We start from the raw sequence: 22,081 nt of genomic DNA, 5'->3' as shown, positions 1-22,081 counted from the left end.
TTCTTCTTTAAAATGCAAGGCCAGGAAAAGTGGCAGCGGTGGGATTTGAACCCACGCCTCCGAAGAGACTGGAGCCTTAATCCAGCGCCTTAGACCGCTCGGCCACGCTACCTCCCTGCTAGTCGCCGAAAGCGGAACTTGACCCGTTGCCCGGCCCGCTTTAGTGCTTTGCCTTTTCTCCTTGGAAAGTCTGGAGACAGGCAGTGGAAGGGCAGGCAAACTGTCAGGTGCGCAGAGGAGGGGAGACCATGAGGCAAGGTGGGAGATGGGGGCAAGAAGTGAGAAAAAAACTAATCGCAAGCTAGGGCAGGATTCGGAAAGTGAAGCCGAAAAGGGGCTTAGCATGCAGCCCAGGGGTTTCTTTGACTGTCCTAAGCCCACAGGGACTTTGCCGTCCTCAGCTCATGAGACTTGAGATGGGTAGCTTGATTTGCTGAGGAAATGCGGGATGACAGATTCAACTCTGGAGTCAAACATAGCCCGGAACTATCGCCTTAAACTGAGTTTTAAGCCTGGTGCCGATAAAAAGAAAGAAATTAGCCTTAGATCGGGCAAGCCGTTTGACGGGGGAAAATGAGACCCCCTAGGCCAGCTAGGTGGTCGCTGGATGCTGTGCAGACATCAGCAGCTGTTCATTTCATGCCCTCACGTCTCCTCGTTAGTATAGTGGTCAGTATCCCCGCCTGTCACGCGGGAGACCGGGGTCCCGACGGGGAGGTTAAACCTTTTCTGGATTTTTTTTAGTTCTTGACAAATATTCTTGAAGATTAGGCTGAGTCAAGTAGGGAATGGGTGCCAAGAACTGACTCTTTAAGAAAAAAGCACCGGCAACGCTAGTCATCGTACAATATTTGTGCACAATTGCTTACATTAGGCGGCCGGTCCACTTTATTGAGTCCCCCTCAGCACCATTTAGTGCTCCTGTTGTCTGCGAAGTCCAAATTGTAACCCTGAATCAGTTCCTCTTCTGACCCTTTGTATCATGTTACATGACGAGTAATGATCACCTGTTAGCTTTATCCCTAATTATAACTCTCACTCTTTCCCTGCATCTAACCCTAGCTCTAATCCCATCATTAACCTCGGTCCGGGCACACGCGTGAACCCTTACTCTCATCTCAGCCTCTCCTGGTGATACATCACACCTGGGATCGTTTGCTCCCTGTGGGCTGTGGGAAATTTGCTACCAGCACGCCCTGGAAGTGGGGCTCATTCCGCTGCAACGGGAGGTCTTCCCAGGACGCGTCACAGCTCAACGCAAGAGCTCCTGGGTTTCGAAGGCTCTTGCAGCAAGCCTTCACAAAGCAGCAGGGAGCGCCGTTCCAGATGGGAAACTTGAGACTGGATGTCCAGAAAAGCAAGACGTCAGAAGCGAAACCTTTTTCCTGCAGGGTGTGGCATACCATCCGCTTGCTCATTGCGACAGAGGTGGCACTAATGAAGGAAGAGGTCAACGTTACGTTCTTCTTTAAAATGCAAGGCCAGGAAAGGTGGCAGCGGTGGGATTTGAACCCACGCCTCCGAAGAGACTGGAGCCTTAATCCAGCGCCTTAGACCGCTCGGCCACGCTACCTCCCTGCTAGTCGCCGAAAGCGGAACTTGACCCGTTGCCCGGCCCGCTTTAGTGCTTTGCCTTTTCTCCTTGGAAAGTCTGGAGACAGGCAGTGGAAGGGCAGGCAAACTGTCAGGTGCGCAGAGGAGGGGAGACCATGAGGCAAGGTGGGAGATGGGGGCAAGAAGTGAGAAAAAAACTAATCGCAAGCTAGGGCAGGATTCGGAAAGTGAAGCCGAAAAGGGGCTTAGCATGCAGCCCAGGGGTTTCTTTGACTGTCCTAAGCCCACAGGGACTTTGCCGTCCTCAGCTCATGAGACTTGAGATGGGTAGCTTGATTTGCTGAGGAAATGCGGGATGACAGATTCAACTCTGGAGTCAAACATAGCCCGGAACTATCGCCTTAAACTGAGTTTTAAGCCTGGTGCCGATAAAAAGAAAGAAATTAGCCTTAGATCGGGCAAGCCGTTTGACGGGGGAAAATGAGACCCCCTAGGCCAGCTAGGTGGTCGCTGGATGCTGTGCAGACATCAGCAGCTGTTCATTTCATGCCCTCACGTCTCCTCGTTAGTATAGTGGTCAGTATCCCCGCCTGTCACGCGGGAGACCGGGGTTCAATTCCCCGACGGGGAGGTTAAACCTTTTCTGGATTTTTTTTAGTTCTTGACAAATATTCTTGAAGATTAGGCTGAGTCAAGTAGGGAATGGGTGCCAAGAACTGACTCTTTAAGAAAAAAGCACCGGCAACGCTAGTCATCGTACAATATTTGTGCACAATTGCTTACATTAGGCGGCCGGTCCACTTTATTGAGTCCCCCTCAGCACCATTTAGTGCTCCTGTTGTCTGCGAAGTCCAAATTGTAACCCTGAATCAGTTCCTCTTCTGACCCTTTGTATCATGTTACATGACGAGTAATGATCACCTGTTAGCTTTATCCCTAATTATAACTCTCACTCTTTCCCTGCATCTAACCCTAGCTCTAATCCCATCATTAACCTCGGTCCGGGCACACGCGTGAACCCTTACTCTCATCTCAGCCTCTCCTGGTGATACATCACACCTGGGATCGTTTGCTCCCTGTGGGCTGTGGGAAATTTGCTACCAGCACGCCCTGGAAGTGGGGCTCATTCCGCTGCAACGGGAGGTCTTCCCAGGACGCGTCACAGCTCAACGCAAGAGCTCCTGGGTTTCGAAGGCTCTTGCAGCAAGCCTTCACAAAGCAGCAGGGAGCGCCGTTCCAGATGGGAAACTTGAGACTGGATGTCCAGAAAAGCAAGACGTCAGAAGCGAAACCTTTTTCCTGCAGGGTGTGGCATACCATCCGCTTGCTCATTGCGACAGAGGTGGCACTAATGAAGGAAGAGGTCAACGTTACGTTCTTCTTTAAAATGCAAGGCCAGGAAAAGTGGCAGCGGTGGGATTTGAACCCACGCCTCCGAAGAGACTGGAGCCTTAATCCAGCGCCTTAGACCGCTCGGCCACGCTACCTCCCTGCTAGTCGCCGAAAGCGGAACTTGACCCGTTGCCCGGCCCGCTTTAGTGCTTTGCCTTTTCTCCTTGGAAAGTCTGGAGACAGGCAGTGGAAGGGCAGGCAAACTGTCAGGTGCGCAGAGGAGGGGAGACCATGAGGCAAGGTGGGAGATGGGGGCAAGAAGTGAGAAAAAAACTAATCGCAAGCTAGGGCAGGATTCGGAAAGTGAAGCCGAAAAGGGGCTTAGCATGCAGCCCAGGGGTTTCTTTGACTGTCCTAAGCCCACAGGGACTTTGCCGTCCTCAGCTCATGAGACTTGAGATGGGTAGCTTGATTTGCTGAGGAAATGCGGGATGACAGATTCAACTCTGGAGTCAAACATAGCCCGGAACTATCGCCTTAAACTGAGTTTTAAGCCTGGTGCCGATAAAAAGAAAGAAATTAGCCTTAGATCGGGCAAGCCGTTTGACGGGGGAAAATGAGACCCCCTAGGCCAGCTAGGTGGTCGCTGGATGCTGTGCAGACATCAGCAGCTGTTCATTTCATGCCCTCACGTCTCCTCGTTAGTATAGTGGTCAGTATCCCCGCCTGTCACGCGGGAGACCGGGGTTCAATTCCCCGACGGGGAGGTTAAACCTTTTCTGGATTTTTTTTAGTTCTTGACAAATATTCTTGAAGATTAGGCTGAGTCAAGTAGGGAATGGGTGCCAAGAACTGACTCTTTAAGAAAAAAGCACCGGCAACGCTAGTCATCGTACAATATTTGTGCACAATTGCTTACATTAGGCGGCCGGTCCACTTTATTGAGTCCCCCTCAGCACCATTTAGTGCTCCTGTTGTCTGCGAAGTCCAAATTGTAACCCTGAATCAGTTCCTCTTCTGACCCTTTGTATCATGTTACATGACGAGTAATGATCACCTGTTAGCTTTATCCCTAATTATAACTCTCACTCTTTCCCTGCATCTAACCCTAGCTCTAATCCCATCATTAACCTCGGTCCGGGCACACGCGTGAACCCTTACTCTCATCTCAGCCTCTCCTGGTGATACATCACACCTGGGATCGTTTGCTCCCTGTGGGCTGTGGGAAATTTGCTACCAGCACGCCCTGGAAGTGGGGCTCATTCCGCTGCAACGGGAGGTCTTCCCAGGACGCGTCACAGCTCAACGCAAGAGCTCCTGGGTTTCGAAGGCTCTTGCAGCAAGCCTTCACAAAGCAGCAGGGAGCGCCGTTCCAGATGGGAAACTTGAGACTGGATGTCCAGAAAAGCAAGACGTCAGAAGCGAAACCTTTTTCCTGCAGGGTGTGGCATACCATCCGCTTGCTCATTGCGACAGAGGTGGCACTAATGAAGGAAGAGGTCAACGTTACGTTCTTCTTTAAAATGCAAGGCCAGGAAAAGTGGCAGCGGTGGGATTTGAACCCACGCCTCCGAAGAGACTGGAGCCTTAATCCAGCGCCTTAGACCGCTCGGCCACGCTACCTCCCTGCTAGTCGCCGAAAGCGGAACTTGACCCGTTGCCCGGCCCGCTTTAGTGCTTTGCCTTTTCTCCTTGGAAAGTCTGGAGACAGGCAGTGGAAGGGCAGGCAAACTGTCAGGTGCGCAGAGGAGGGGAGACCATGAGGCAAGGTGGGAGATGGGGGCAAGAAGTGAGAAAAAAACTAATCGCAAGCTAGGGCAGGATTCGGAAAGTGAAGCCGAAAAGGGGCTTAGCATGCAGCCCAGGGGTTTCTTTGACTGTCCTAAGCCCACAGGGACTTTGCCGTCCTCAGCTCATGAGACTTGAGATGGGTAGCTTGATTTGCTGAGGAAATGCGGGATGACAGATTCAACTCTGGAGTCAAACATAGCCCGGAACTATCGCCTTAAACTGAGTTTTAAGCCTGGTGCCGATAAAAAGAAAGAAATTAGCCTTAGATCGGGCAAGCCGTTTGACGGGGGAAAATGAGACCCCCTAGGCCAGCTAGGTGGTCGCTGGATGCTGTGCAGACATCAGCAGCTGTTCATTTCATGCCCTCACGTCTCCTCGTTAGTATAGTGGTCAGTATCCCCGCCTGTCACGCGGGAGACCGGGGTTCAATTCCCCGACGGGGAGGTTAAACCTTTTCTGGATTTTTTTTAGTTCTTGACAAATATTCTTGAAGATTAGGCTGAGTCAAGTAGGGAATGGGTGCCAAGAACTGACTCTTTAAGAAAAAAGCACCGGCAACGCTAGTCATCGTACAATATTTGTGCACAATTGCTTACATTAGGCGGCCGGTCCACTTTATTGAGTCCCCCTCAGCACCATTTAGTGCTCCTGTTGTCTGCGAAGTCCAAATTGTAACCCTGAATCAGTTCCTCTTCTGACCCTTTGTATCATGTTACATGACGAGTAATGATCACCTGTTAGCTTTATCCCTAATTATAACTCTCACTCTTTCCCTGCATCTAACCCTAGCTCTAATCCCATCATTAACCTCGGTCCGGGCACACGCGTGAACCCTTACTCTCATCTCAGCCTCTCCTGGTGATACATCACACCTGGGATCGTTTGCTCCCTGTGGGCTGTGGGAAATTTGCTACCAGCACGCCCTGGAAGTGGGGCTCATTCCGCTGCAACGGGAGGTCTTCCCAGGACGCGTCACAGCTCAACGCAAGAGCTCCTGGGTTTCGAAGGCTCTTGCAGCAAGCCTTCACAAAGCAGCAGGGAGCGCCGTTCCAGATGGGAAACTTGAGACTGGATGTCCAGAAAAGCAAGACGTCAGAAGCGAAACCTTTTTCCTGCAGGGTGTGGCATACCATCCGCTTGCTCATTGCGACAGAGGTGGCACTAATGAAGGAAGAGGTCAACGTTACGTTCTTCTTTAAAATGCAAGGCCAGGAAAAGTGGCAGCGGTGGGATTTGAACCCACGCCTCCGAAGAGACTGGAGCCTTAATCCAGCGCCTTAGACCGCTCGGCCACGCTACCTCCCTGCTAGTCGCCGAAAGCGGAACTTGACCCGTTGCCCGGCCCGCTTTAGTGCTTTGCCTTTTCTCCTTGGAAAGTCTGGAGACAGGCAGTGGAAGGGCAGGCAAACTGTCAGGTGCGCAGAGGAGGGGAGACCATGAGGCAAGGTGGGAGATGGGGGCAAGAAGTGAGAAAAAAACTAATCGCAAGCTAGGGCAGGATTCGGAAAGTGAAGCCGAAAAGGGGCTTAGCATGCAGCCCAGGGGTTTCTTTGACTGTCCTAAGCCCACAGGGACTTTGCCGTCCTCAGCTCATGAGACTTGAGATGGGTAGCTTGATTTGCTGAGGAAATGCGGGATGACAGATTCAACTCTGGAGTCAAACATAGCCCGGAACTATCGCCTTAAACTGAGTTTTAAGCCTGGTGCCGATAAAAAGAAAGAAATTAGCCTTAGATCGGGCAAGCCGTTTGACGGGGGAAAATGAGACCCCCTAGGCCAGCTAGGTGGTCGCTGGATGCTGTGCAGACATCAGCAGCTGTTCATTTCATGCCCTCACGTCTCCTCGTTAGTATAGTGGTCGGGAGACCGGGGTTCAATTCCCCGACGGGGAGGTTAAACCTTTTCTGGATTTTTTTTAGTTCTTGACAAATATTCTTGAAGATTAGGCTGAGTCAAGTAGGGAATGGGTGCCAAGAACTGACTCTTTAAGAAAAAAGCACCGGCAACGCTAGTCATCGTACAATATTTGTGCACAATTGCTTACATTAGGCGGCCGGTCCACTTTATTGAGTCCCCCTCAGCACCATTTAGTGCTCCTGTTGTCTGCGAAGTCCAAATTGTAACCCTGAATCAGTTCCTCTTCTGACCCTTTGTATCATGTTACATGACGAGTAATGATCACCTGTTAGCTTTATCCCTAATTATAACTCTCACTCTTTCCCTGCATCTAACCCTAGCTCTAATCCCATCATTAACCTCGGTCCGGGCACACGCGTGAACCCTTACTCTCATCTCAGCCTCTCCTGGTGATACATCACACCTGGGATCGTTTGCTCCCTGTGGGCTGTGGGAAATTTGCTACCAGCACGCCCTGGAAGTGGGGCTCATTCCGCTGCAACGGGAGGTCTTCCCAGGACGCGTCACAGCTCAACGCAAGAGCTCCTGGGTTTCGAAGGCTCTTGCAGCAAGCCTTCACAAAGCAGCAGGGAGCGCCGTTCCAGATGGGAAACTTGAGACTGGATGTCCAGAAAAGCAAGACGTCAGAAGCGAAACCTTTTTCCTGCAGGGTGTGGCCTACCATCCGCTTGCTCATTGCGACAGAGGTGGCACTAATGAAGGAAGAGGTCAACGTTACGTTCTTCTTTAAAATGCAAGGCCAGGAAAAGTGGCAGCGGTGGGATTTGAACCCACGCCTCCGAAGAGACTGGAGCCTTAATCCAGCGCCTTAGACCGCTCGGCCACGCTACCTCCCTGCTAGTCGCCGAAAGCGGAACTTGACCCGTTGCCCGGCCCGCTTTAGTGCTTTGCCTTTTCTCCTTGGAAAGTCTGGAGACAGGCAGTGGAAGGGCAGGCAAACTGTCAGGTGCGCAGAGGAGGGGAGACCATGAGGCAAGGTGGGAGATGGGGGCAAGAAGTGAGAAAAAAACTAATCGCAAGCTAGGGCAGGATTCGGAAAGTGAAGCCGAAAAGGGGCTTAGCATGCAGCCCAGGGGTTTCTTTGACTGTCCTAAGCCCACAGGGACTTTGCCGTCCTCAGCTCATGAGACTTGAGATGGGTAGCTTGATTTGCTGAGGAAATGCGGGATGACAGATTCAACTCTGGAGTCAAACATAGCCCGGAACTATCGCCTTAAACTGAGTTTTAAGCCTGGTGCCGATAAAAAGAAAGAAATTAGCCTTAGATCGGGCAAGCCGTTTGACGGGGGAAAATGAGACCCCCTAGGCCAGCTAGGTGGTCGCTGGATGCTGTGCAGACATCAGCAGCTGTTCATTTCATGCCCTCACGTCTCCTCGTTAGTATAGTGGTCAGTATCCCCGCCTGTCACGCGGGAGACCGAGGTTAAACCTTTTCTGGATTTTTTTTAGTTCTTGACAAATATTCTTGAAGATTAGGCTGAGTCAAGTAGGGAATGGGTGCCAAGAACTGACTCTTTAAGAAAAAAGCACCGGCAACGCTAGTCATCGTACAATATTTGTGCACATTTGCTTACATTAGGCGGCCGGTCCACTTTATTGAGTCCCCCTCAGCACCATTTAGTGCTCCTGTTGTCTGCAAAGTCCAAATTGTAACCCTGAATCAGTTCCTCTTCTGACCCTTTGTATCATGTTACATGACGAGTAATGATCACCTGTTAGCTTTATCCCTAATTATAACTCTCACTCTTTCCCTGCATCTAACCCTAGCTCTAATCCCATCATTAACCTCGGTCCGGGCACACGCGTGAACCCTTACTCTCATCTCAGCCTCTCCTGGTGATACATCACACCTGGGATCGTTTGCTCCCTGTGGGCTGTGGGAAATTTGCTACCAGCACGCCCTGGAAGTGGGGCTCATTCCGCTGCAACGGGAGGTCTTCCCAGGACGCGTCACAGCTCAACGCAAGAGCTCCTGGGTTTCGAAGGCTCTTGCAGCAAGCCTTCACAAAGCAGCAGGGAGCGCCGTTCCAGATGGGAAACTTGAGACTGGATGTCCAGAAAAGCAAGACGTCAGAAGCGAAACCTTTTTCCTGCAGGGTGTGGCATACCATCCGCTTGCTCATTGCGACAGAGGTGGCACTAATGAAGGAAGAGGTCAACGTTACGTTCTTCTTTAAAATGCAAGGCCAGGAAAAGTGGCAGCGGTGGGATTTGAACCCACGCCTCCGAAGAGACTGGAGCCTTAATCCAGCGCCTTAGACCGCTCGGCCACGCTACCTCCCTGCTAGTCACCGAAAGCGGAACTTGACCCGTTGCCCGGCCCGCTTTAGTGCTTTGCCTTTTCTCCTTGGAAAGTCTGGAGACAGGCAGTGGAAGGGCAGGCAAACTGTCAGGTGCGCAGAGGAGGGGAGACCATGAGGCAAGGTGGGAGATGGGGGCAAGAAGTGAGAAAAAAACTAATCGCAAGCTAGGGCAGGATTCGGAAAGTGAAGCCAAAAAGGGGCTTAGCATGCAGCCCAGGGGTTTCTTTGACTGTCCTAAGCCCACAGGGACTTTGCCGTCCTCAGCTCATGAGACTTGAGATGGGTAGCTTGATTTGCTGAGGAAATGCGGGATGACAGATTCAACTCTGGAGTCAAACATAGCCCGGAACTATCGCCTTAAACTGAGTTTTAAGCCTGGTGCCGATAAAAAGAAAGAAATTAGCCTTAGATCGGGCAAGCCGTTTGACGGGGGAAAATGAGACCCCCTAGGCCAGCTAGGTGGTCGCTGGATGCTGTGCAGACATCAGCAGCTGTTCATTTCATGCCCTCACGTCTCCTCGTTAGTATAGTGGTCAGTATCCCCGCCTGTCACGCGGGAGACCGGGGTTCAATTCCCCGACGGGGAGGTTAAACCTTTTCTGGATTTTTTTTAGTTCTTGACAAATATTCTTGAAGATTAGGCTGAGTCAAGTAGGGAATGGGTGCCAAGAACTGACTCTTTAAGAAAAAAGCACCGGCAACGCTAGTCATCGTACAATATTTGTGCACAATTGCTTACATTAGGCGGCCGGTCCACTTTATTGAGTCCCCCTCAGCACCATTTAGTGCTCCTGTTGTCTGCGAAGTCCAAATTGTAACCCTGAATCAGTTCCTCTTCTGACCCTTTGTATCATGTTACATGACGAGTAATGATCACCTGTTAGCTTTATCCCTAATTATAACTCTCACTCTTTCCCTGCATCTAACCCTAGCTCTAATCCCATCATTAACCTCGGTCCGGGCACACGCGTGAACCCTTACTCTCATCTCAGCCTCTCCTGGTGATACATCACACCTGGGATCGTTTGCTCCCTGTGGGCTGTGGGAAATTTGCTACCAGCACGCCCTGGAAGTGGGGCTCATTCCGCTGCAACGGGAGGTCTTCCCAGGACGCGTCACAGCTCAACGCAAGAGCTCCTGGGTTTCGAAGGCTCTTGCAGCAAGCCTTCACAAAGCAGCAGGGAGCGCCGTTCCAGATGGGAAACTTGAGACTGGATGTCCAGAAAAGCAAGACGTCAGAAGCGAAACCTTTTTCCTGCAGGGTGTGGCATACCATCCGCTTGCTCATTGCGACAGAGGTGGCACTAATGAAGGAAGAGGTCAACGTTACGTTCTTCTTTAAAATGCAAGGCCAGGAAAAGTGGCAGCGGTGGGATTTGAACCCACGCCTCCGAAGAGACTGGAGCCTTAATCCAGCGCCTTAGACCGCTCGGCCACGCTACCTCCCTGCTAGTCGCCGAAAGCGGAACTTGACCCGTTGCCCGGCCCGCTTTAGTGCTTTGCCTTTTCTCCTTGGAAAGTCTGGAGACAGGCAGTGGAAGGGCAGGCAAACTGTCAGGTGCGCAGAGGAGGGGAGACCATGAGGCAAGGTGGGAGATGGGGGCAAGAAGTGAGAAAAAAACTAATCGCAAGCTAGGGCAGGATTCGGAAAGTGAAGCCGAAAAGGGGCTTAGCATGCAGCCCAGGGGTTTCTTTGACTGTCCTAAGCCCACAGGGACTTTGCCGTCCTCAGCTCATGAGACTTGAGATGGGTAGCTTGATTTGCTGAGGAAATGCGGGATGACAGATTCAACTCTGGAGTCAAACATAGCCCGGAACTATCGCCTTAAACTGAGTTTTAAGCCTGGTGCCGATAAAAAGAAAGAAATTAGCCTTAGATCGGGCAAGCCGTTTGACGGGGGAAAATGAGACCCCCTAGGCCAGCTAGGTGGTCGCTGGATGCTGTGCAGACATCAGCAGCTGTTCATTTCATGCCCTCACGTCTCCTCGTTAGTATAGTGGTCAGTATCCCCGCCTGTCACGCGGGAGACCGGGGTCCCGACGGGGAGGTTAAACCTTTTCTGGATTTTTTTTAGTTCTTGACAAATATTCTTGAAGATTAGGCTGAGTCAAGTAGGGAATGGGTGCCAAGAACTGACTCTTTAAGAAAAAAGCACCGGCAACGCTAGTCATCGTACAATATTTGTGCACAATTGCTTACATTAGGCGGCCGGTCCACTTTATTGAGTCCCCCTCAGCACCATTTAGTGCTCCTGTTGTCTGCGAAGTCCAAATTGTAACCCTGAATCAGTTCCTCTTCTGACCCTTTGTATCATGTTACATGACGAGTAATGATCACCTGTTAGCTTTATCCCTAATTATAACTCTCACTCTTTCCCTGCATCTAACCCTAGCTCTAATCCCATCATTAACCTCGGTCCGGGCACACGCGTGAACCCTTACTCTCATCTCAGCCTCTCCTGGTGATACATCACACCTGGGATCGTTTGCTCCCTGTGGGCTGTGGGAAATTTGCTACCAGCACGCCCTGGAAGTGGGGCTCATTCCGCTGCAACGGGAGGTCTTCCCAGGACGCGTCACAGCTCAACGCAAGAGCTCCTGGGTTTCGAAGGCTCTTGCAGCAAGCCTTCACAAAGCAGCAGGGAGCGCCGTTCCAGATGGGAAACTTGAGACTGGATGTCCAGAAAAGCAAGACGTCAGAAGCGAAACCTTTTTCCTGCAGGGTGTGGCATACCATCCGCTTGCTCATTGCGACAGAGGTGGCACTAATGAAGGAAGAGGTCAACGTTACGTTCTTCTTTAAAATGCAAGGCCAGGAAAGGTGGCAGCGGTGGGATTTGAACCCACGCCTCCGAAGAGACTGGAGCCTTAATCCAGCGCCTTAGACCGCTCGGCCACGCTACCTCCCTGCTAGTCGCCGAAAGCGGAACTTGACCCGTTGCCCGGCCCGCTTTAGTGCTTTGCCTTTTCTCCTTGGAAAGTCTGGAGACAGGCAGTGGAAGGGCAGGCAAACTGTCAGGTGCGCAGAGGAGGGGAGACCATGAGGCAAGGTGGGAGATGGGGGCAAGAAGTGAGAAAAAAACTAATCGCAAGCTAGGGCAGGATTCGGAAAGTGAAGCCGAAAAGGGGCTTAGCATGCAGCCCAGGGGTTTCTTTGACTGTCCTAAGCCCACAGGGACTTTGCCGTCCTCAGCTCATGAGACTTGAGATGGGTAGCTTGATTTGCTGAGGAAATGCGGGATGACAGATTCAACTCTGGAGTCAAACATAGCCCGGAACTATCGCCTTAAACTGAGTTTTAAGCCTGGTGCCGATAAAAAGAAAGAAATTAGCCTTAGATCGGGCAAGCCGTTTGACGGGGGAAAATGAGACCCCCTAGGCCAGCTAGGTGGTCGCTGGATGCTGTGCAGACATCAGCAGCTGTTCATTTCATGCCCTCACGTCTCCTCGTTAGTATAGTGGTCAGTATCCCCGCCTGTCACGCGGGAGACCGGGGTTCAATTCCCCGACGGGGAGGTTAAACCTTTTCTGGATTTTTTTTAGTTCTTGACAAATATTCTTGAAGATTAGGCTGAGTCAAGTAGGGAATGGGTGCCAAGAACTGACTCTTTAAGAAAAAAGCACCGGCAACGCTAGTCATCGTACAATATTTGTGCACAATTGCTTACATTAGGCGGCCGGTCCACTTTATTGAGTCCCCCTCAGCACCATTTAGTGCTCCTGTTGTCTGCGAAGTCCAAATTGTAACCCTGAATCAGTTCCTCTTCTGACCCTTTGTATCATGTTACATGACGAGTAATGATCACCTGTTAGCTTTATCCCTAATTATAACTCTCACTCTTTCCCTGCATCTAACCCTAGCTCTAATCCCATCATTAACCTCGGTCCGGGCACACGCGTGAACCCTTACTCTCATCTCAGCCTCTCCTGGTGATACATCACACCTGGGATCGTTTGCTCCCTGTGGGCTGTGGGAAATTTGCTACCAGCACGCCCTGGAAGTGGGGCTCATTCCGCTGCAACGGGAGGTCTTCCCAGGACGCGTCACAGCTCAACGCAAGAGCTCCTGGGTTTCGAAGGCTCTTGCAGCAAGCCTTCGCAAAGCAGCAGGGAGCGCCGTTCCAGATGGGAAACTTGAGACTGGATGTCCAGAAAAGCAAGACGTCAGAAGCGAAACCTTTTTCCTGCAGGGTGTGGCATACCATCCGCTTGCTCATTGCGACAGAGGTGGCACTAATGAAGGAAGAGGTCAACGTTACGTTCTTCTTTAAAATGCAAGGCCAGGAAAAGTGGCAGCGGTGGGATTTGAACCCACGCCTCCGAAGAGACTGGAGCCTTAATCCAGCGCCTTAGACCGCTCGGCCACGCTACCTCCCTGCTAGTCGCCGAAAGCGGAACTTGACCCGTTGCCCGGCCCGCTTTAGTGCTTTGCCTTTTCTCCTTGGAAAGTCTGGAGACAGGCAGTGGAAGGGCAGGCAAACTGTCAGGTGCGCAGAGGAGGGGAGACCATGAGGCAAGGTGGGAGATGGGGGCAAGAAGTGAGAAAAAAACTAATCGCAAGCTAGGGCAGGATTCGGAAAGTGAAGGCGAAAAGGGGCTTAGCATGCAGCCCAGGGGTTTCTTTGACTGTCCTAAGCCCACAGGGACTTTGCCGTCCTCAGCTCATGAGACTTGAGATGGGTAGCTTGATTTGCTGAGGAAATGCGGGATGACAGATTCAACTCTGGAGTCAAACATAGCCCGGAACTATCGCCTTAAACTGAGTTTTAAGCCTGGTGCCGATAAAAAGAAAGAAATTAGCCTTAGATCGGGCAAGCCGTTTGACGGGGGAAAATGAGACCCCCTAGGCCAGCTAGGTGGTCGCTGGATGCTGTGCAGACATCAGCAGCTGTTCATTTCATGCCCTCACGTCTCCTCGTTAGTATAGTGGTCAGTATCCCCCGGGGGTTCAATTCCCCGACGGGGAGGTTAAACCTTTTCTGGATTTTTTTTAGTTCTTGACAAATATTCTTGAAGATTAGGCTGAGTCAAGTAGGGAATGGGTGCCAAGAACTGACTCTTTAAGAAAAAAGCACCGGCAACGCTAGTCATCGTACAATATTTGTGCACAATTGCTTACATTAGGCGGCCGGTCCACTTTATTGAGTCCCCCTCAGCACCATTTAGTGCTCCTGTTGTCTGCGAAGTCCAAATTGTAACCCTGAATCAGTTCCTCTTCTGACCCTTTGTATCATGTTACATGACGAGTAATGATCACCTGTTAGCTTTATCCCTAATTATAACTCTCACTCTTTCCCTGCATCTAACCCTAGCTCTAATCCCATCATTAACCTCGGTCCGGGCACACGCGTGAACCCTTACTCTCATCTCAGCCTCTCCTGGTGATACATCACACCTGGGATCGTTTGCTCCCTGTGGGCTGTGGGAAATTTGCTACCAGCACGCCCTGGAAGTGGGGCTCATTCCGCTGCAACGGGAGGTCTTCCCAGGACGCGTCACAGCTCAACGCAAGAGCTCCTGGGTTTCGAAGGCTCTTGCAGCAAGCCTTCACAAAGCAGCAGGGAGCGCCGTTCCAGATGGGAAACTTGAGACTGGATGTCCAGAAAAGCAAGACGTCAGAAGCGAAACCTTTTTCCTGCAGGGTGTGGCATACCATCCGCTTGCTCATTGCGACAGAGGTGGCACTAATGAAGGAAGAGGTCAACGTTACGTTCTTCTTTAAAATGCAAGGCCAGGAAAAGTGGCAGCGGTGGGATTTGAACCCACGCCTCCGAAGAGACTGGAGCCTTAATCCAGCGCCTTAGACCGCTCGGCCACGCTACCTCCCTGCTAGTCGCCGAAAGCGGAACTTGACCCGTTGCCCGGCCCGCTTTAGTGCTTTGCCTTTTCTCCTTGGAAAGTCTGGAGACAGGCAGTGGAAGGGCAGGCAAACTGTCAGGTGCGCAGAGGAGGGGAGACCATGAGGCAAGGTGGGAGATGGGGGCAAGAAGTGAGAAAAAAACTAATCGCAAGCTAGGGCAGGATTCGGAAAGTGAAGCCGAAAAGGGGCTTAGCATGCAGCCCAGGGGTTTCTTTGACTGTCCTAAGCCCACAGGGACTTTGCCGTCCTCAGCTCATGAGACTTGAGATGGGTAGCTTGATTTGCTGAGGAAATGCGGGATGACAGATTCAACTCTGGAGTCAAACATAGCCCGGAACTATCGCCTTAAACTGAGTTTTAAGCCTGGTGCCGATAAAAAGAAAGAAATTAGCCTTAGATCGGGCAAGCCGTTTGACGGGGGAAAATGAGACCCCCTAGGCCAGCTAGGTGGTCGCTGGATGCTGTGCAGACATCAGCAGCTGTTCATTTCATGCCCTCACGTCTCCTCGTTAGTATAGTGGTCAGTATCCCCGCCTGTCACGCGGGAGACCGGGGTTCAATTCCCCGACGGGGAGGTTAAACCTTTTCTGGATTTTTTTTAGTTCTTGACAAATATTCTTGAAGATTAGGCTGAGTCAAGTAGGGAATGGGTGCCAAGAACTGACTCTTTAAGAAAAAAGCACCGGCAACGCTAGTCATCGTACAATATTTGTGCACAATTGCTTACATTAGGCGGCCGGTCCACTTTATTGAGTCCCCCTCAGCACCATTTAGTGCTCCTGTTGTCTGCGAAGTCCAAATTGTAACCCTGAATCAGTTCCTCTTCTGACCCTTTGTATCATGTTACATGACGAGTAATGATCACCTGTTAGCTTTATCCCTAATTATAACTCTCACTCTTTCCCTGCATCTAACCCTAGCTCTAATCCCATCATTAACCTCGGTCCGGGCACACGCGTGAACCCTTACTCTCATCTCAGCCTCTCCTGGTGATACATCACACCTGGGATCGTTTGCTCCCTGTGGGCTGTGGGAAATTTGCTACCAGCACGCCCTGGAAGTGGGGCTCATTCCGCTGCAACGGGAGGTCTTCCCAGGACGCGTCACAGCTCAACGCAAGAGCTCCTGGGTTTCGAAGGCTCTTGCAGCAAGCCTTCACAAAGCAGCAGGGAGCGCCGTTCCAGATGGGAAACTTGAGACTGGATGTCCAGAAAAGCAAGACGTCAGAAGCGAAACCTTTTTCCTGCAGGGTGTGGCATACCATCCGCTTGCTCATTGCGACAGAGGTGGCACTAATGAAGGAAGAGGTCAACGTTACGTTCTTCTTTAAAATGCAAGGCCAGGAAAAGTGGCAGCGGTGGGATTTGAACCCACGCCTCCGAAGAGACTGGAGCCTTAATCCAGCGCCTTAGACCGCTCGGCCACGCTACCTCCCTGCTAGTCGCCGAAAGCGGAACTTGACCCGTTGCCCGGCCCGCTTTAGTGCTTTGCCTTTTCTCCTTGGAAAGTCTGGAGACAGGCAGTGGAAGGGCAGGCAAACTGTCAGGTGCGCAGAGGAGGGGAGACCATGAGGCAAGGTGGGAGATGGGGGCAAGAAGTGAGAAAAAAACTAATCGCAAGCTAGGGCAGGATTCGGAAAGTGAAGGCGAAAAGGGGCTTAGCATGCAGCCCAGGGGTTTCTTTGACTGTCCTAAGCCCACAGGGACTTTGCCGTCCTCAGCTCATGAGACTTGAGATGGGTAGCTTGATTTGCTGAGGAAATGCGGGATGACAGATTCAACTCTGGAGTCAAACATAGCCCGGAACTATCGCCTTAAACTGAGTTTTAAGCCTGGTGCCGATAAAAAGAAAGAAATTAGCCTTAGATCGGGCAAGCCGTTTGACGGGGGAAAATGAGACCCCCTAGGCCATCTAGGTGGTCGCTGGATGCTGTGCAGACATCAGCAGCTGTTCATTTCATGCCCTCACGTCTCCTCGTTAGTATAGTGGTCAGTATCCCCGCCTGTCACGCGTGAGACCGGGGTTCAATTCCCCGACGGGGAGGTTAAACCTTTTCTGGATTTTTTTTAGTTCTTGACAAATATTCTTGAAGATTAGGCTGAGTCAAGTAGGGAATGGGTGCCAAGAACTGACTCTTTAAGAAAAAAGCACCGGCAACGCTAGTCATCGCACAATATTTGTGCACAATTGCTTACATTAGGCGGCCGGTCCACTTTATTGAGTCCCCCTCAGCACCATTTAGTGCTCCTGTTGTCTGCGAAGTCCAAATTGTAACCCTGAATCAGTTCCTCTTCTGACCCTTTGTATCATGTTACATGACGAGTAATGATCACCTGTTAGCTTTATCCCTAATTATAACTCTCACTCTTTCCCTGCATCTAACCCTAGCTCTAATCCCATCATTAACCTCGGTCCGGGCACACGCGTGAACCCTTACTCTCATCTCAGCCTCTCCTGGTGATACATCACACCTGGGATCGTTTGCTCCCTGTGGGCTGTGGGAAATTTGCTACCAGCACGCCCTGGAAGTGGGGCTCATTCCGCTGCAACGGGAGGTCTTCCCAGGACGCGTCACAGCTCAACGCAAGAGCTCCTGGGTTTCGAAGGCTCTTGCAGCAAGCCTTCACAAAGCAGCAGGGAGCGCCGTTCCAGATGGGAAACTTGAGACTGGATGTCCAGAAAAGCAAGACGTCAGAAGCGAAACCTTTTTCCTGCAGGGTGTGGCATAACATCCGCTTGCTCATTGCGACAGAGGTGGCACTAATGAAGGAAGAGGTCAACGTTACGTTCTTCTTTAAAATGCAAGGCCAGGAAAAGTGGCAGCGGTGGGATTTGAACCCACGCCTCCGAAGAGACTGGAGCCTTAATCCAGCGCCTTAGACCGCTCGGCCACGCTACCTCCCTGCTAGTCGCCGAAAGCGGAACTTGACCCGTTGCCCGGCCCGCTTTAGTGCTTTGCCTTTTCTCCTTGGAAAGTCTGGAGACAGGCAGTGGAAGGGCAGGCAAACTGTCAGGTGCGCAGAGGAGGGGAGACCATGAGGCAAGGTGGGAGATGGGGGCAAGAAGTGAGAAAAAAACTAATCGCAAGCTAGGGCAGGATTCGGAAAGTGAAGCCGAAAAGGGGCTTAGCATGCAGCCCAGGGGTTTCTTTGACTGTCCTAAGCCCACAGGGACTTTGCCGTCCTCAGCTCATGAGACTTGAGATGGGTAGCTTGATTTGCTGAGGAAATGCGGGATGACAGATTCAACTCTGGAGTCAAACATAGCCCGGAACTATCGCCTTAAACTGAGTTTTAAGCCTGGTGCCGATAAAAAGAAAGAAATTAGCCTTAGATCGGGCAAGCCGTTTGACGGGGAAAATGAGACCCCCCTAGGCCAGCTAGGTGGTCGCTGGATGCTGTGCAGACATCAGCAGCTGTTCATTTCATGCCCTCACGTCTCCTCGTTAGTATAGTGGTCAGTATCCCCGCCTGTCACGCGGGAGACCGGGGTTCAATTCCCCGACGGGGAGGTTAAACCTTTTCTGGATTTTTTTTAGTTCTTGACAAATATTCTTGAAGATTAGGCTGAGTCAAGTAGGGAATGGGTGCCAAGAACTGACTCTTTAAGAAAAAAGCACCGGCAACGCTAGTCATCGTACAATATTTGTGCACAATTGCTTACATTAGGCGGCCGGTCCACTTTATTGAGTCCCCCTCAGCACCATTTAGTGCTCCTGTTGTCTGCGAAGTCCAAATTGTAACCCTGAATCAGTTCCTCTTCTGACCCTTTGTATCATGTTACATGACGAGTAATGATCACCTGTTAGCTTTATCCCTAATTATAACTCTCACTCTTTCCCTGCATCTAACCCTAGCTCTAATCCCATCATTAACCTCGGTCCGGGCACACGCGTGAACCCTTACTCTCATCTCAGCCTCTCCTGGTGATACATCACACCTGGGATCGTTTGCTCCCTGTGGGCTGTGGGAAATTTGCTACCAGCACGCCCTGGAAGTGGGGCTCATTCCGCTGCAACGGGAGGTCTTCCCAGGACGCGTCACAGCTCAACGCAAGAGCTCCTGGGTTTCGAAGGCTCTTGCAGCAAGCCTTCACAAAGCAGCAGGGAGCGCCGTTCCAGATGGGAAACTTGAGACTGGATGTCCAGAAAAGCAAGACGTCAGAAGCGAAACCTTTTTCCTGCAGGGTGTGGCATACCATCCGCTTGCTCATTGCGACAGAGGTGGCACTAATGAAGGAAGAGGTCAACGTTACGTTCTTCTTTAAAATGCAAGGCCAGGAAAAGTGGCAGCGGTGGGATTTGAACCCACGCCTCCGAAGAGACTGGAGCCTTAATCCAGCGCCTTAGACCGCTCGGCCACGCTACCTCCCTGCTAGTCGCCGAAAGCGGAACTTGACCCGTTGCCCGGCCCGCTTTAGTGCTTTGCCTTTTCTCCTTGGAAAGTCTGGTGACAGGCAGTGGAAGGGCAGGCAAACTGTCAGGTGCGCAGAGGAGGGGAGACCATGAGGCAAGGTGGGAGATGGGGGCAAGAAGTGAGAAAAAAACTAATCGCAAGCTAGGGCAGGATTCGGAAAGTGAAGCCGAAAAGGGGCTTAGCATGCAGCCCAGGGGTTTCTTTGACTGTCCTAAGCCCACAGGGACTTTGCCGTCCTCAGCTCATGAGACTTGAGATGGGTAGCTTGATTTGCTGAGGAAATGCGGGATGACAGATTCAACTCTGGAGTCAAACATAGCCCGGAACTATCGCCTTAAACTGAGTTTTAAGCCTGGTGCCGATAAAAAGAAAGAAATTAGCCTTAGATCGGGCAAGCCGTTTGACGGGGGAAAATGAGACCCCCTAGGCCAGCTAGGTGGTCGCTGGATGCTGTGCAGACATCAGCAGCTGTTCATTTCATGCCCTCACGTCTCCTCGTTAGTATAGTGGTCAGTATCCCCGCCTGTCACGCGGGAGACCGGGGTTCAATTCGGGTTCAATTCCCCGACGGGGAGGTTAAACCTTTTCTGGATTTTTTTTAGTTCTTGACAAATATTCTTGAAGATTAGGCTGAGTCAAGTAGGGAATGGGTGCCAAGAACTGACTCTTTAAGAAAAAAGCACCAGCAACGCTAGTCATCGTACAATATTTGTGCACAATTGCTTACATTAGGCGGCCGGTCCACTTTATTGAGTCCCCCTCAGCACCATTTAGTGCTCCTGTTGTCTGCGAAGTCCAAATTGTAACCCTGAATCAGTTCCTCTTCTGACCCTTTGTATCATGTTACATGACGAGTAATGATCACCTGTTAGCTTTATCCCTAATTATAACTCTCACTCTTTCCCTGCATCTAACCCTAGCTCTAATCCCATCATTAACCTCGGTCCGGGCACACGCGTGAACCCTTACTCTCATCTCAGCCTCTCCTGGTGATACATCACACCTGGGATCGTTTGCTCCCTGTGGGCTGTGGGAAATTTGCTACCAGCACGCCCTGGAAGTGGGGCTCATTCCGCTGCAACGGGAGGTCTTCCCAGGACGCGTCACAGCTCAACGCAAGAGCTCCTGGGTTTCGAAGGCTCTTGCAGCAAGCCTTCACAAAGCAGCAGGGAGCGCCGTTCCAGATGGGAAACTTGAGACTGGATGTCCAGAAAAGCAAGACGTCAGAAGCGAAACCTTTTTCCTGCAGGGTGTGGCATACCATCCGCTTGCTCATTGCGACAGAGGTGGCACTAATGAAGGAAGAGGTCAACGTTACGTTCTTCTTTAAAATGCAAGGCCAGGAAAAGTGGCAGCGGTGGGATTTGAACCCACGCCTCCGAAGAGACTGGAGCCTTAATCCAGCGCCTTAGACCGCTCGGCCACGCTACCTCCCTGCTAGTCGCCGAAAGCGGAACTTGACCCGTTGCCCGGCCCGCTTTAGTGCTTTGCCTTTTCTCCTTGGAAAGTCTGGAGACAGGCAGTGGAAGGGCAGGCAAACTGTCAGGTGCGCAGAGGAGGGGAGACCATGAGGCAAGGTGGGAGATGGGGGCAAGAAGTGAGAAAAAAACTAATCGCAAGCTAGGGCAGGATTCGGAAAGTGAAGCCGAAAAGGGGCTTAGCATGCAGCCCAGGGGTTTCTTTGACTGTCCTAAGCCCACAGGGACTTTGCCGTCCTCAGCTCATGAGACTTGAGATGGGTAGCTTGATTTGCTGAGGAAATGCGGGATGACAGATTCAACTCTGGAGTCAAACATAGCCCGGAACTATCGCCTTAAACTGAGTTTTAAGCCTGGTGCCGATAAAAAGAAAGAAATTAGCCTTAGATCGGGCAAGCCGTTTGACGGGGGAAAATGAGACCCCCTAGGCCAGCTAGGTGGTCGCTGGATGCTGTGCAGACATCAGCAGCTGTTCATTTCATGCCCTCACGTCTCCTCGTTAGTATAGTGGTCAGTATCCCCGCCTGTCACGCGGGAGACCGGGGTTCAATTCCCCGACGGGGAGGTTAAACCTTTTCTGGATTTTTTTTAGTTCTTGACAAATATTCTTGAAGATTAGGCTGAGTCAAGTAGGGAATGGGTGCCAAGAACTGACTCTTTAAGAAAAAAGCACCGGCAACGCTAGTCATCGTACAATATTTGTGCACAATTGCTTACATTAGGCGGCCGGTCCACTTTATTGAGTCCCCCTCAGCACCATTTAGTGCTCCTGTTGTCTGCGAAGTCCAAATTGTAACCCTGAATCAGTTCCTCTTCTGACCCTTTGTATCATGTTACATGACGAGTAATGATCACCTGTTAGCTTTATCCCTAATTATAACTCTCACTCTTTCCCTGCATCTAACCCTAGCTCTAATCCCATCATTAACCTCGGTCCGGGCACACGCGTGAACCCTTACTCTCATCTCAGCCTCTCCTGGTGATACATCACACCTGGGATCGTTTGCTCCCTGTGGGCTGTGGGAAATTTGCTACCAGCACGCCCTGGAAGTGGGGCTCATTCCGCTGCAACGGGAGGTCTTCCCAGGACGCGTCACAGCTCAACGCAAGAGCTCCTGGGTTTCGAAGGCTCTTGCAGCAAGCCTTCACAAAGCAGCAGGGAGCGCCGTTCCAGATGGGAAACTTGAGACTGGATGTCCAGAAAAGCAAGACGTCAGAAGCGAAACCTTTTTCCTGCAGGGTGTGGCATACCATCCGCTTGCTCATTGCGACAGAGGTGGCACTAATGAAGGAAGAGGTCAACGTTACGTTCTTCTTTAAAATGCAAGGCCAGGAAAAGTGGCAGCGGTGGGATTTGAACCCACGCCTCCGAAGAGACTGGAGCCTTAATCCAGCGCCTTAGACCGCTCGGCCACGCTACCTCCCTGCTAG

General features: G+C 51.4%; 24 non-coding genes across 24 annotated transcripts; 8 read left to right on the top strand and 16 right to left on the bottom strand.

The window, feature by feature from the left end:
- Positions 1–30: 30 nt before the first annotated feature.
- On the bottom strand, positions 31–112 carry TRNAL-AAG (transfer RNA leucine (anticodon AAG)). Its single transcript has one exon. It is a non-coding gene; the product is annotated as a tRNA-Leu (tRNA).
- Positions 113–1,491: 1,379 nt separating this feature from the next.
- On the bottom strand, positions 1,492–1,573 carry TRNAL-AAG (transfer RNA leucine (anticodon AAG)). Its single transcript has one exon. It is a non-coding gene; the product is annotated as a tRNA-Leu (tRNA).
- Positions 1,574–2,113: 540 nt separating this feature from the next.
- On the top strand, positions 2,114–2,185 carry TRNAD-GUC (transfer RNA aspartic acid (anticodon GUC)). The gene has a single exon. It is a non-coding gene; the product is annotated as a tRNA-Asp (tRNA).
- A 774-nt stretch (positions 2,186–2,959) lies between these two features.
- Positions 2,960–3,041, bottom strand: TRNAL-AAG (transfer RNA leucine (anticodon AAG)). Its single transcript has one exon. It is a non-coding gene; the product is annotated as a tRNA-Leu (tRNA).
- A 540-nt stretch (positions 3,042–3,581) lies between these two features.
- Positions 3,582–3,653, top strand: TRNAD-GUC (transfer RNA aspartic acid (anticodon GUC)). The gene has a single exon. It is a non-coding gene; the product is annotated as a tRNA-Asp (tRNA).
- A 774-nt stretch (positions 3,654–4,427) lies between these two features.
- On the bottom strand, positions 4,428–4,509 carry TRNAL-AAG (transfer RNA leucine (anticodon AAG)). The gene has a single exon. It is a non-coding gene; the product is annotated as a tRNA-Leu (tRNA).
- Positions 4,510–5,049: 540 nt separating this feature from the next.
- Positions 5,050–5,121, top strand: TRNAD-GUC (transfer RNA aspartic acid (anticodon GUC)). Its single transcript has one exon. It is a non-coding gene; the product is annotated as a tRNA-Asp (tRNA).
- A 774-nt stretch (positions 5,122–5,895) lies between these two features.
- TRNAL-AAG (transfer RNA leucine (anticodon AAG)) lies at positions 5,896–5,977 on the bottom strand. The gene has a single exon. It is a non-coding gene; the product is annotated as a tRNA-Leu (tRNA).
- Positions 5,978–7,343: 1,366 nt separating this feature from the next.
- On the bottom strand, positions 7,344–7,425 carry TRNAL-AAG (transfer RNA leucine (anticodon AAG)). The gene has a single exon. It is a non-coding gene; the product is annotated as a tRNA-Leu (tRNA).
- A 1,365-nt stretch (positions 7,426–8,790) lies between these two features.
- Positions 8,791–8,872, bottom strand: TRNAL-AAG (transfer RNA leucine (anticodon AAG)). Its single transcript has one exon. It is a non-coding gene; the product is annotated as a tRNA-Leu (tRNA).
- Positions 8,873–9,412: 540 nt separating this feature from the next.
- TRNAD-GUC (transfer RNA aspartic acid (anticodon GUC)) lies at positions 9,413–9,484 on the top strand. Its single transcript has one exon. It is a non-coding gene; the product is annotated as a tRNA-Asp (tRNA).
- Positions 9,485–10,258: 774 nt separating this feature from the next.
- TRNAL-AAG (transfer RNA leucine (anticodon AAG)) lies at positions 10,259–10,340 on the bottom strand. The gene has a single exon. It is a non-coding gene; the product is annotated as a tRNA-Leu (tRNA).
- Positions 10,341–11,719: 1,379 nt separating this feature from the next.
- TRNAL-AAG (transfer RNA leucine (anticodon AAG)) lies at positions 11,720–11,801 on the bottom strand. The gene has a single exon. It is a non-coding gene; the product is annotated as a tRNA-Leu (tRNA).
- A 540-nt stretch (positions 11,802–12,341) lies between these two features.
- Positions 12,342–12,413, top strand: TRNAD-GUC (transfer RNA aspartic acid (anticodon GUC)). Its single transcript has one exon. It is a non-coding gene; the product is annotated as a tRNA-Asp (tRNA).
- A 774-nt stretch (positions 12,414–13,187) lies between these two features.
- TRNAL-AAG (transfer RNA leucine (anticodon AAG)) lies at positions 13,188–13,269 on the bottom strand. Its single transcript has one exon. It is a non-coding gene; the product is annotated as a tRNA-Leu (tRNA).
- Positions 13,270–14,638: 1,369 nt separating this feature from the next.
- On the bottom strand, positions 14,639–14,720 carry TRNAL-AAG (transfer RNA leucine (anticodon AAG)). The gene has a single exon. It is a non-coding gene; the product is annotated as a tRNA-Leu (tRNA).
- Positions 14,721–15,260: 540 nt separating this feature from the next.
- On the top strand, positions 15,261–15,332 carry TRNAD-GUC (transfer RNA aspartic acid (anticodon GUC)). The gene has a single exon. It is a non-coding gene; the product is annotated as a tRNA-Asp (tRNA).
- Positions 15,333–16,106: 774 nt separating this feature from the next.
- TRNAL-AAG (transfer RNA leucine (anticodon AAG)) lies at positions 16,107–16,188 on the bottom strand. The gene has a single exon. It is a non-coding gene; the product is annotated as a tRNA-Leu (tRNA).
- Positions 16,189–17,574: 1,386 nt separating this feature from the next.
- On the bottom strand, positions 17,575–17,656 carry TRNAL-AAG (transfer RNA leucine (anticodon AAG)). The gene has a single exon. It is a non-coding gene; the product is annotated as a tRNA-Leu (tRNA).
- Positions 17,657–18,196: 540 nt separating this feature from the next.
- TRNAD-GUC (transfer RNA aspartic acid (anticodon GUC)) lies at positions 18,197–18,268 on the top strand. Its single transcript has one exon. It is a non-coding gene; the product is annotated as a tRNA-Asp (tRNA).
- Positions 18,269–19,042: 774 nt separating this feature from the next.
- TRNAL-AAG (transfer RNA leucine (anticodon AAG)) lies at positions 19,043–19,124 on the bottom strand. The gene has a single exon. It is a non-coding gene; the product is annotated as a tRNA-Leu (tRNA).
- Positions 19,125–20,521: 1,397 nt separating this feature from the next.
- TRNAL-AAG (transfer RNA leucine (anticodon AAG)) lies at positions 20,522–20,603 on the bottom strand. The gene has a single exon. It is a non-coding gene; the product is annotated as a tRNA-Leu (tRNA).
- Positions 20,604–21,143: 540 nt separating this feature from the next.
- Positions 21,144–21,215, top strand: TRNAD-GUC (transfer RNA aspartic acid (anticodon GUC)). The gene has a single exon. It is a non-coding gene; the product is annotated as a tRNA-Asp (tRNA).
- A 774-nt stretch (positions 21,216–21,989) lies between these two features.
- Positions 21,990–22,071, bottom strand: TRNAL-AAG (transfer RNA leucine (anticodon AAG)). Its single transcript has one exon. It is a non-coding gene; the product is annotated as a tRNA-Leu (tRNA).
- Positions 22,072–22,081: the final 10 nt, after the last annotated feature.

The sequence above is a fragment of the Ambystoma mexicanum genome, unplaced genomic scaffold (genome assembly GCF_040938575.1).
Source record: "Ambystoma mexicanum isolate Mex_15411 unplaced genomic scaffold, UKY_AmexF1_1 Mex_scaf20, whole genome shotgun sequence".
NCBI classification, from domain to species: Eukaryota; Metazoa; Chordata; class Amphibia; order Caudata; family Ambystomatidae; genus Ambystoma; species Ambystoma mexicanum.
This window is presented reverse-complemented; position numbering and strand designations above follow the sequence as displayed.